The sequence below is a fragment of the Artemia franciscana genome, chromosome 12 (assembly GCF_032884065.1).
Source record: "Artemia franciscana chromosome 12, ASM3288406v1, whole genome shotgun sequence".
Lineage (NCBI taxonomy): Eukaryota > Metazoa > Arthropoda > Branchiopoda > Anostraca > Artemiidae > Artemia > Artemia franciscana.
The window spans coordinates 13,636,161-13,648,653 of NC_088874.1; the positions used below are offsets into that span (position 1 = coordinate 13,636,161).

The 12,493-nt window shown below is 36.2% G+C and overlaps 1 protein-coding gene across 1 annotated transcript in view; it reads right to left on the reverse strand.

Annotated features, from left to right (window-relative positions):
• LOC136033713 (protein yippee-like 2) overlaps nucleotides 1–10,981 on the reverse strand; it is a 90,762-nt gene extending 79,781 nt beyond the window's left edge. The window contains exon 1 of the mRNA XM_065714592.1: nucleotides 10,913–10,981. The gene's annotated coding sequence lies outside the window, so the exon portion shown is untranslated. The remainder of the gene's footprint in view (nucleotides 1–10,912) is intronic.
• Nucleotides 10,982–12,493: the final 1,512 nt, after the last annotated feature.

Sequence of the window (12,493 nt, forward strand, 5' to 3'; positions counted from 1 at the left end):
ATAAAACTGATGATGTAAAACTGAAGGTCTAGAAAATTGGAAGAGAGCTCATTTGAACGTAAATTAAAGTTCCTTTTTAAGTCACCATAAATATTGTGCCACAGTAAAATGTTGTTTTCTGCCATTTTATGGCACAGAACTACGATTTTGCCCCAAAGAGGACCTCAAATTTCTGAGAAAGTAAAATCTAAATTCTGAGAAGCTAATTGATTTAAAAATATCAAAAACCTATACTTTATGCTTACTAGCTGCAGAGGAAATAATTCCCCATTACAGCAGTACTGGGTTTAATGAAGTTAATTCACTTTATTTTTTATGAAATTACGTTTGGTAATGTGTACTTGCGTATCAGCTATCGTGAAGGGGAGAGAATGAGTCATTGCGTAGTTGGAGGAGGGCGCCGATGCCCAAAAGAGCAAATTTTAATGCCCAAACTGCTAGCTCACCATAAGCCTTCAGGTAAATGTAGAAAGAGGAAGAGGGAGTAGGAATTAATTAAGATATTTCTCTATATAGCATAAAATATTACATTCACATGCCTAGGCCTACCAGCACAGAGGTGGAAAAGAAGAGGCGGTTTATCATGAGCCCTGCCAGGAAACTTATTTGGGGCGGAGGGGGGAATACTACTAGGAACTTTGTTTTCAGTAATTTTAAATGGTAATAATTCTCTTTTTCTATTTAGATGGAATATTTCAATGTATTTAAACATATGTATATTATGTATTTATCGATCAGAGAATCTTGTTCTAGAAGCTATGATTTCTTCAGTCACATAGAAGACCGAAAATAATGCAGAACTCCCATCAATATGAACAATAGCCCCCCCCCCTCTCTCTCTCTCTCTCTTCGTCCAAACAAAACTCAGCAGTAGAAATATTAATAAGGTCTTACTGAGCAAAAATATTATTCATCGCAAATTTTCTAAGTATATTCGAATTCTGTCAAAACTTTAATTTACGATACAAAATTTTAATTCTTAAGCAGAAAAACTGAAGAAGTAGGACAGTACTAATCAATTTACAATTATGGATATTACATTTTAATAGCAATACACCAGGCGTTTGAGGGGCCAATACCCCACGTTAAAGCTTGGTTAGGCCTAAGCATGATTTGGAAAATAATCCGAAATTAAATTTAAAACTAATTTTATCAACTGAAAGTAAGGAGCAGCTTTTAAGCCTATTTGTACATAAACTATCCTTTATATAAGGGGGGCTGTGTCTTCCTTAACTCCTTGCCCTTTACTCTAAAGTTTTACTTTTTGACCTAATTCTTTAATAACATTTACCGAAGTACAAGAGCAATTGAACGTGATAAAGAAGGTTTCCCAAAGCAATAAAAATTTTAGCCTAAGGAGCGAGCAGTTGAGGAAGAGCAGTCCCATTTAAAAACAGAACGATTTTGTTTCGTTTTAAGTTTCAAAGATGCTCCTTACTTTTAGCTAAACAATATTTTTTATTTTTCAATTACATTTTATGAAACGATATAGTTTTTTTGGACACAATACTTTTGCTAACACAGAACAAGAGCTAAGAGCTCATATGGCACTTGTGACGAGGTCGGAAGAGCCAAGAGCTCATATGATATGAGCTCTGGCAAAATTCTAAAAATCAATAGATTGCTTTAAAAGGAAAATCAGAGGCTTAATGCCGGTCGGAATCGGATCATTAAGATCCGATCACCCACTCGTATTGAGCCCCACAGATGGTCGAATCGGGGAAAACGACTTTATCAAGTAAATTTGTGCAGCTCTTTGACACGCCTACCAATTTTCATCGTCCTAGCACGTCCAGAAGCACCAAAATCGCAAAAGTACTGAATCTCAACCCCTAACTCCCCCAAAGGGAGTAGATCCAGTCTGGTTACGTCAATCACGTATATACGACATTTATAGGCGTTTTTTAAGATTCCCAGTTTCCCCTCTAACTCCCTCCAATGTCAACAGACCTGGTCGGGATTTGAAATAAGAATTCTGAGACATGATTTTCTTCTAAATATCAAATTTCATTAAGATCCAGTCACCCGTTCTTAAGTTAAAACACCTCAATTTTTCTAAGTTTTCCAAATTAACAACCCCCAGCTCCCCTAAAGAGAACGGATCCCTTCCATTTGTGTCAATCACGTATCTATAACTTGTGTTTATTCTTCCCATCAAGTTTCATCCCGGTCTCTCCACTCTAAGCGTTTTCCAGGATTTTCGGTTTCCCCCTCCAGCTCCCCCCCCCCAATGTACCCTTCTGATCGAGATTTAAAATGGGAGTTCTAAAGCACAAGATCCATCTAAAGAATAAGTTTCATTAAGATCTGATTGTAAGTTATACACCTGTTCGTAAGTTACAAATACCTCATTTTTTTCTAATTTTTTAGAATTAACCCTCTCCCCAACTCCCACCAATTTCACCGGCTCCGGTCGGGATTTAAAATTAGAGCTTGGAGACACGATATCCTTCCAAACACTCCTTCGTAAATTAAAAATACCTCATTTTTTCTAATTTTTCAGAATTAACCCTCCCCCTAACTCCCCCAAAGGGAGCAGATCCGTTCCAGTTATGTCAATCATGTACCGAGGACTTTTGATTATTTTTCCCACCAGGTTTCATCCCGATCCCTCCACTCTAAGCGTTTTCCAAGATTTTAGGTTCCCCCCCTCCAACTCCCCGCAATGTCACCGGGTCCAGTCGGGATTTAAAATAAGAGCTCTACACGATATCCTTCCAAACATCAAATTTCATTAATATCCGATCACCCGTTCGTAAGTTAAAATATCTCATCTTTTCTAACTTTTCTGATCTAACCGTCCCCTCACTCTCCCCCCCCCCCACCAGATAGTCGAATCGGGGAAAAGACAATTTCTAATTTAATCTGGTCTGGTTCCTGATACGCCTGCCAAATTTCATCGTCCTAGCTTACCTGGAAGTGCCTAAAGTAGCAAAACCAGGACAGACAGACCGACAGAACGACAGAATTTGCGATCGCTATATATCACTTGGTAGATACCAAGTGCCATAAAAACAGTCTATATTTTAACGCTCTCCTTTTGGTAATTGATACGTAGCAAAGCTTAGAGACAAACATTTTTGGTACTTAGTTATGAAACACTGGTATATTTAACGCCTCCAGTCTCTGCATTTATAAAACGCAAAGCATTTTAAAAGTATTTTGTTTAAAGTAAAGCATTGAAACTAAGATTTAAAAATCAAATAAGGATTTCTAGTACTGGGTCTCATTGAGAAAGGCCATAAGTGTTGAAAGTTACAGAGTAATAATGATATTTTTAATTCAATTTTAAATACTAAAGATTGATATATTTGATAATTGTATACTCCATAGCTATAAAACATTTAAGCCTTTTCAAAGTGAGCAACTAGACCAATACAATCACTCCTAGTAAAACAAGAGTCAAGAACTGATATGGCACTTGTGACGAGGTCGGAACCTAAAATTAGACTCATCACTAGAGTTGTCGATTTTCCTGTTCTTTGTTTATTGCCAATTATTACAAAGATAAATTTGCAAATACAGTGTATCTGTAGTCTCTTCTTGTTCGGTATTCTACATGTAAAACCCGCGAAAGCACGAGAAACCCTCCCCCAACTCCCCCTAAGAGATCGGATCTGGTCGGTTATGTCACTCACCGTATCTAGAACTTGTGCTTATTCTTCCCATCAATTTTTGTCCCGGTCTCTCCACTCTAAGCGTTTTCCAAGATTTTCATTTTCCCCCTCCACCCCCAATGCCCCTGGATCCAATCGGAATTGAAAATGGATCATTTGAGACATGAGATCTTTCTATATGTCAAGTTTCATTAAGATCCGATCACCCATTAGTAAGATTAACACACTTTCCACAATTTCCCCTCCCTCCACCCCCCCCCGATGACCAAATTGGGGAAACAACTGTTATCACGTCAATTTGTGATGGTCCCTGAGACGTCTACCAATTTTGATCGTCCTAACACGTCCAGAATCACCAAACTCGCCAAAGCACTAGAAATCCCCCAACTCCCCCAAAGAGACCGGATCCGGTCCAGCTATGTCAATCACGTATCTAAGACTTGTGTTTATTCTCCCCACCTAGTTTCATCCCGATCCCTCCACTCTAAGCGTTTTCCAAGATTTCCGGTTTCCTCCTCCAACTCCCCCCAATGTCACCAGATCTGATTGGGATTTAAAATAAGAGTTCTGAGACACAGATTCCTTCTTAATATCAAATTTCATTAGGATCTGATCACCTGTTTAGAAGTTAAAAATACCTCATTTTTTCAAACTTTTTCCGAATTAACCGAATTAACTCCCCCCTCTCAGATGGTCAAATCCGGGAAGCGACTATTTCTAATTTAATATAATCCTGTCCTTAATATGCCTGCTATCTTTCTTCGTCCTAGCTTATCTGGAAGTGCCCAAATTTGCACAGCCAGGACCGACAGACCGACGGACAGACAAAAATTGCGATCGCTATATGGCACTCGGCCGACGGGCAAGTCAAGCCCCCCTCCTCGCCATCTTTTTGGCTCTCAGTAAAAAATGGAGTTGGTAAAATCGAAGCGCCACGATTCTTTCAGCTCCGCCAAAAAAAATTTCAGTTAAATAAAGATTATTAAACTGGTCGGTAAACAGTCAGAAAACAATTCGTACTTCATAATATTTTAATAATTGTAGCTAACACATTATGCATGTAGACCCAGTGTACTTTACCCCCCCCCCCTCCCTAATATGCAAATATATAGCCCAAATTTGTTTCTAAAGTATTATGATTTTTATCATTCTTAGGTATATTTTATTCGGATTAACCTAATTTCGCTTCTTGAGATGCAGGGGGTATATCTTACAAGTACCAAATAGTGAGCAAAATGACCAGCTAGTTAGTACAATCCCCCCACCAAACATTTTGGCTAGTAACGACCCTGGTACTCATGCATGCTAAGATTGACAGCGTATTTTTATCGGGACTGCCACCTTTTTAAGTTAGTTTCCTTCTTTTTCTATAGCTATACGAACTTTCTTATGTACTGATAAATTGGAATGTTTAACTTCAAAGTCGAAACAAAATATATCTGTAATCACCATAAAAAGCCGATTCTTTGATTTAATGTTATCAAAGTTCTTATGCTTTCGTTATTTCCAACAGTTCGTGATAACGATATGAGGTAAAAAGCGACTCGGCCCAATAGTAACCGAAACTCTATATTTAAGATTCATTCAATTTAATGTTACCCATCAAAGCTACTAAACTGAGGAAGTTTGCCTTATTTTCAAAAAAGAGGGGGGGTTCACACCTTCAGATTCAACATATCAGAGAAACCTACTATAGATGTTTCAAGCTCCCATCTGCAAAAAAGTGGAATTTTGTTGTTGTTGTTGTTGTTTTTTTGCCAGAAGAAAGACAGTGGATGCGCGTTTGTTTTTTATTCTTCCCAGGGGTGATCAAACAAATGGTCCTAGAAGATCAGGAGAGGGCTCAATTAAAAGGAAATTAAAAGTCCTTTCAAATGACCAAAAAGACTGGAGGATAAGTAGCCCCCCTTCAACGCCCCTTTTCTCCGAAGTTGGTCAATCAAAATTTTTAGATAACCATTTTGTTCAGCATAGTTGAAAGGTCCAATAACTGTGCCCTTGGGGACGATTTGACCCCCCTCTCTACAATCTCTGGGGAAAGAGCAGTAAGTTATGAAATTCCCCTGTTGTTCACATGCAGTATCTGTTATTGGGAAATATACAGACAGTTTTCGAGGGGGGATTTTCTATTGGGAGAACTTTCTGCTGGGAGGGAAGTTTCTGGGGGTAACCTTTCAAGGAGAAACTTTACACGGGGTTAGGGGAATTTTCCAGGATTCATATACAAATTTCTTTCTCTTTGACGACTTAATTTTACATGTGGAGATTTCTGGGGGGGAACTACATAAGAGAAATCTTCAGTGAGGTTGGAATTATCTCATGGATTTTTCCGTGGAGGGGATTTTCACGGGAGAAATTCTCAATGGGAAATTATTCTCAGGAGAAATTCTCTCTGTGAAAATTTTCCATTGGAGGGAGGCCAAGAAAAATTTTCCCAATGGGCGGAATTCAGTAATGAATATAAAAACGATGAGAAATTAAATAGAATTCAAGTTTTTTTCGAATGACAGTACGCTAAGGATAATTTTTTCGATGGAAACGTCTGCAAGAAATTGTCTGGGGGAATATTACAGCAAGGATGGAATTATCCGTAAATTTATTTAAATAGTCCATTTTGCATCTCCTTAACTCATTGTTTATGCCATCTCTCCTTCTCTTACTTTTCTCTGGTTCTCATAACAGCTATCACTTAGAAACGTCTTACACAAAACCCTCAACCAAGCTCAAACTTTTTTTTCTAATGCTTCTTTGGCTGTTTTTCAAACTTTTCTTCCTAAGACAGCTGATCCTACTTCGCCAACCATTTTCTAAAATCATTTGATCCATGTTCTATATTCTCAAATTCTAGACTCTCTAACTTCGTATCCAGTATTGTTGGAATATAAGATTTGTCTAAAATTAGCTTGTCTCCACAACTTTTATCGTCAAGGCTTTTCAACTTTTAACTCCTGAGTCAACTTTCAGTCCCAGAATAGTCACGCGTTGCTCAAGATGAAATACCAAATGCAGCCATTGAATTGCTTCAATGGGACATGTACTTACTTGCACTTGAGTCAAAACACAGGCTATTGAGCCCAGCTCAGCACCATGGATGTGTTAGACCACATTCTGTCACTCACTTTGATCTTCTGATACAGAATGAATGATTTCCAGGCAGGATTTGTCCAAACAACCAGAGGATTCTACTCTTGATGATCGGAAATAATGAATGCTTCAAATCGTACATTTGCATTAGATGATTGTTGCTTATCCTTTGGGTAAGTTTGCAACAACAAACGGCTCTTAGGAATTTCTTATCAAATATGTCAAGTAAGCATTATTTTCTGCCTCTAGCAACCAGGTTTTGCACCCATATAACAAACCGGAGGGGATGGACACCACATAGATTCGATCTTCAGTTTCAGCCTGATCTCTTTTCTGGACAAAAATACCTTCTGTAGTTGGTTGAAAGTGTTCCACACTTTGCCTCTTCTTGCCTAGGTTGCGTTCGAGGTCCCACCCTCGATGACTTCCCATTTGATACTGATCAGAAATAATAATCGTTATTCAGACTCAATAGGCCTATAAAAATAACTTTTATTCACAAAAACAGTTTTTTTGACAATGGCACTAAGACCCTGGAACCTCTCAAACATGACGTCAAGTCAAAATAAATAATACAACATTGAAACGTCATAAAACAGTTAGTGGTATGGAACTGTAAATAGGGAGTAATGTAGTTCAATAGTAACCGAAACTCTAAAAACGAGAATTTTTATACCAATAGATATATCAAAAGTATCAGCTTATTATGCTGATTCCAAATATATAAGTTTCACTAAGTTTAGTATTACCCAACAAAGGCTACAAGCCTGAAAATATTTGGCTGATTGAAACGTGCAATTTTGTGTTATTTGCAAGAAGAAATATCCTTTTCCTAGGGGTGATTGTATCAACTCAGTGGTCCTAGAATATTGGGAGAGGGCTCATTCAAACAGAAATTAAAGTTTCTAGTGCCTATATTAAGTGACCAAAAAGATTACAGGGCACATTGGTCCCCTCACATGCCCTTTTTTCCCCAAAATTGCCTGATAAAAATTTTGAAATAGCAATTTTGTTCAGCATAGTTGAAAAACTCAATAACTATGCCTTTGAAGAAAAAATGACCCCACATACCCTAGGGATGGGTCTTTAAGTTATAAAATTTGCCTGCTGGGGGGATTTTCCACAAGCCGAATTTTCCATGGGGAGGGAAGTTTCCATGGGGTGAACTTTACAGGGGGAATTGGCCAGAATTCCTATAGAAAAGTATTTTCTTATGTTTTACTTTCTCTTTTCTGACTCAATTTTATGCATGGAGATGTTAAGGGTAATTGTCTGGGGTAAATTTTCACTGGGACTGAATTGTCTAGAGGATATTCCTGTACAAGATATGTTGGTGGAGATGTTTAAATGAAGTGACAAGTAAAACTTATGTTCAATCCCATGTTTTAATACAAAATACCTCCACATTTTTTATATTATTACCTATTTAGATAAAAGAGATTTTGTCAAGTTCATTGCAAATTAAAATAAAAACATGTAAAAAACACTTTTTCTGATGGAAGCAAAATTATAACTTAAAACAAACAAAATCAATATTGCTTAGCTTATATAATATATATCTACAAAATTAGTGTAAATAAACCAAACTAACAATACATCAATTCAATTCACATTGGTTTTCATAATATATTATGCTTACATTAGATAGACTCACAAATACCATTTAAAAACAAATTCTGGCCCATAATCCATATTCACTTGGCCCTCTAGGACAATCCTGATGAGGAAACATTAAATTACACTATTAATTACATCATATAGTGGTAGTCCTCTATTTGTCAGCCATGAACTCAAAATGCCTCCAAACTATTTATTTAATAGCACTAAAACAAAACCCAAATCATAAATACGTTTTTATATTTGTAGAATTATACAAAGGTTCTATTTTACTAGGACCACAGAATGCAATAGAAATATAAAGTGCTTCAAAGTGTTTTCTAAAGTGTCATGTTTATTTACTTAGCTTGGCATAGCTTATTCAAATTTGGCCCAGCCTAAAAAATGACAAATTTCAGTTCTAACACAAGCATTTCACAATTATTTTATAGACATGTCTGAAGTGAAGCTGTCTTGGTAGTTTTGGACCTACAGATGTAACTTCAGAATAACTATCATAGCTTGAAATTCTCTATTCTTTAAACATAAATAACTGAATTTCTTGATTATCTATTAATATTACAGCTGGTGAGTTTCTTTACTGAACAGTCTTTCAGTTATATATGCTGTTAAAAGGTTTTCTGGTTACTGAAACACCACTTCACTGAATTGTGCAATAAGTAAAAGGTTCCTAATTTTGGATACAATGTAAATAGTTTTAGACAGTTGAGATTGGCTATGGTTGGAACTTGGCTATTTATGATTGGCCAAGTAGAATCAGTCAATGTTCCTATTACCTGAACAATTGTTTAGGGTCATGAAACTATTGTTAATAGATGCATTTTGACTTTTGGAACATCTTTTTTCTCTTGCAAAACTACTGCAAACTCACCATTATGGAGTTATTCCAGCCTAAATATTCTTGTATTTATACATATAGAATTGCAATCATTTCCATTTTTGTTGATCAGATATTTGAAATTGCAATTCTGTAATAGTTTAGAAACAAATTTGGGCTATATATTTGCACATTAGGGGGGTGGGGTAAAACATAGCATATATTAAATACATAAACTAACCATTGCTGTATTTAATATATGCTATGCTTTAACTCCCCCTCTAATGTGCAAATATATAATAACTTTATAATGGTGAGTTTGTGGTAGTTTTGCAAGAGAGAAAAGATGTTCAAAAAGTCAAAATGCATCTATTAACAATAGTTTCATGACCCTAGACAATTGTTCAGGTAATGAGAACATTGACTGTAGAATCTATAAACATCCAGCATATTATAAATTGAAAATTTCACAGATTTAGTGTTTCCTTCTAGTACTTTTTCTTATAAATCCAAGGGCTATATCTGAAACCATTAGGGGGTGGGGTGCATTACCTTAAAAGTAACCATAATGTTTGTAAAGACTACATAATAAGTAATCTAATGGTAGGCTATTGTATCTGTTGTAGGCTATCAGGATTTTTGCTACAAAAGTGGTCAACCACTAAATATTAATGTTTTATAAACTAAATGAATCTGACTACATATTAAAGAATGTGATGTCTAAATAGTGGCTAGCCTTAGCATTGGTGTCAATTCAAATGTAATTTCTAAATTTTAAAAGAGATTATAATTTTTCAATGAGAAAAACAAAAAATAAAGCTATTTTTTATTGAAAATAGGCTACCAAACAAAAAGGTAGGCTTATTTTTAGAATCTAGAGGGAGTCAGTTAGTTAAAGGCTACTGTGACCTAGGCCTAGCCAAATCATGCTACACATACAAGACAGTATGTTAATGGCTAAAAAGCTGTAGTTTACCCTTTCTGCCTGACTTGCAATGGCAACAATCTTTAAGTAGGTCTAGGCCTACTTCTCTTTTTAAGGGAACAAATTAAGATAAATATTTTGCTGTTTCTAACTTATGAATAAGATGAACAGACCACTTGTTGCCTTTTGTATGTTCTTTCCAAATATAATAATCATTTTTGCCACAAATGGATGTTAACATAACAATAGGCCTATATACAGGCTACCAATTCAGGGTATATATTTGCACATTAGGGTAGTGAAGGTAAAGTTTAAATGTACCTCTCACTTTTAAATAAACCTTACCCCCAACACCCTCAATGTGCAAATTTACCTTGAATTGGTACATATAAGGGCAGGGGTAAAATTGATTGGCAGAAAAGTGATTATTATATTTGAAAGAGCATAAAAAAGGCATTGAGAGGTACTTTCACTTTATTCGTAAGTCAATAATATGAACAACAAATATTTACCCAAATTAAAACAAGAAGAGTAAGCCTAGTAGTTCTAGGCTACCATTAGGTACATTCCTTATTTTAGAGTCTTTTCAAATATCATAGTTGGTTTTCTGACATTGCACCCCGCCTCCCTACCCTGATGGCCCCATGCAGGCTGTAGCTTCAGGATATTTCTATAAAACTAAAAGAAAACACTAAAGAAATGAAATTCTTAATCAATAGTAGGCTAAGCATGTTTCTATAAGGCTGATCAGATTATCATGCTAGCTGCAATTTTTATCCAAAATCTCGACTGCTGTCCCTGGATCAAATTTAATAGCGTCCAAACCAAACAGTAAAGGAATAATCCACTTACGATCACTAAATTAATTGAATGAAACCACATTAAGTTTGTTTAAATATTTAGCTGAATAAAAAGACCAAGATGTCGCTAGGGCATATAATAACCATAGTAAATAAACAAAAACCTATTCCTTTTCCATCTGAAATTCGTAATTGAATTTGACGGATGAAGCAAAGAAGATTTAACATGTATTATTTGACTGCCAGGCTCAGAGGGAGGAGACTGTTTCTCTAAAGCGTTTTTGCTCCTTGATTAAGATTCCAAATAATTATACAGCTATCCTGAATTCTAACCTGTCCTGGGATCTTGATCGTTAGATATTAAAGGCATCTATTGATATCTTAAAGAGGAGAAACATTTTTTAGTGATGATTAAAGCATGAAGAAGTCAATTTGAAAGGATACGATTTATCTATAGTTTATGATTGTGTAGAAAAGAACGAGAATGAGTAAGAAGAGCCGTATTGGTACCGGCCGGCCTAGTGGCCTTAAATTGCCGGGGACAGGTAGCTCAGGTACCCGCGCTTCCCACAATCAATAACAATGTATTATTGTATATAATTTTGTGTACTCATTGTTTGCTGAATGGAGGAGAAAAGCATTTCCAGTGGCTAGTTTTTCTGAAGAAAGAATCAAAGAAGTGAAAGGCCTTGTGGATAGTCCATATACCTCCTTAGAATTTATGGAACTAGAACTGGAAGAGAAAAATAATAAATGAAAAATAAAACCAAATAGGCAAGAAAACTAGGGTAGTGATAGCCCGTGGAAGATATGGAACGAAAATAAGCAGATATCCGGGTTCCAGCGGTAGCTAGAACCCGGATTTCTTTCTTTAATTTGACTCCACCTTTCCTCAGTTTTCTTTCATACTATTCTCCTAAATCTCTCAAAATTTTTCTTTCTTTGTTTTTATTTATACTTTTTTTAAGCGGAATACCTTTCTTAATTTCTGAACCGTATGTAGACAATTGATGTAGAGGAGGAGCTTCTTCTTCGTCTTAGGCTTCCTCTCCAAATTCTTTTGGACCAGTTGTGCCCGCTTCCTTGCTCTCTGAATCAAAGGCTTAATTGTAGGCACCTTCGCCACGCGAACCAATAGCTTCTGGAAAATCGTAAGTTTATTTGAGATAAATTTTCAGAGTTCTTTTCTCCCGTCTGAGGTGGCTCGGCTACATTGTCTTCATTTGAAATGTAGTCAGATCCTCTGAGATTATATTCTCAGAGATTATATACACAACTTACGAAATAATGTGTAAATTAACGTTCAACATTCTTAGGGAAAATAACTATCTGATCAATCATTGTGCTGTTGCTGCTTCACTGCTAACAATCCTTTTTTCCTGGAGGTAATATCTGCCGTAAGGAAAAGCTGTGCGAAACGTAGTTTCCGCTTGACATCTCTCCATGGGAATCCAAGATACATTGTTTCCGCTATGAATGTACCTCCTAATTTTTGAATTGGAGGCTATCAAGATTGTCTTTATCTGAAAAACTTTTTTACTTGTTGTCTCTAATGTTAATGTTTGGTTTCAAAGGACTAAGGGTATATTGGCTATTTAATATAATTGTTCATTGCGTAATTAGGACTCCAGTT